Here is a 618-nt window from a genome sequence, read left to right as displayed (position 1 = left end):
AGGCATACTTCGGTGGCTACAGGGTGTCCGGTATACTGCTCTGAATGCGGGCCAGCACCACTCTCTCAAAACGCTGCATAATGATTGGGGTGAGTGCCACTGGCCTGTAGTCGTTCAGGCAGGTGACCGGGCTCTTCTTGGGAAGGGGAACGATGGTTGTGGTCTTAAAGCAGGTGGGAACAATGCTCTGGCTGAAGGAGAGATTGAAGATGCTGCTGAGAACATCAGCCAGCTCACTGGCACATGCCCTGAGAGCCCTCCCAGGGATGTTGTCCAGTCCTGCTGCTTTGCGGAGTTGATCTTCCTTAGGACTGTGTGTACCTGGCCTGGTGAGACAGTTAGTGGAGGGGAGGTGGGGGGGTTGGGTGGTCCAGGTGTGTGTGCCTCCTCTCTGTGCTGTGGCTGGAGGTCTCAAAGCGGGTGTAGAAGGTGTTGAGGTCTGTCTGTGGAACTGATGATGCTGGTGGTGGTCCTGTAGTCTGTGATGTGCTGCAGGCCTAGTCACATCCGTCCAGAGTCAGCAGTAGAATAGAAGCCATTCAGCTTCTCTTTGTACTGCCTCTTGGTGATGGCTTTCCTCAGTCTGTACTTCGCAGCTTTGTACTCCGTCTCATTGCT

Source organism: Monopterus albus, unplaced genomic scaffold (assembly GCF_001952655.1).
Source record: "Monopterus albus unplaced genomic scaffold, M_albus_1.0 scaffold93.1, whole genome shotgun sequence".
In the NCBI taxonomy this organism is placed as follows: Eukaryota; Metazoa; Chordata; class Actinopteri; order Synbranchiformes; family Synbranchidae; genus Monopterus; species Monopterus albus.
Note: the sequence above shows the minus strand (reverse complement) of the source record.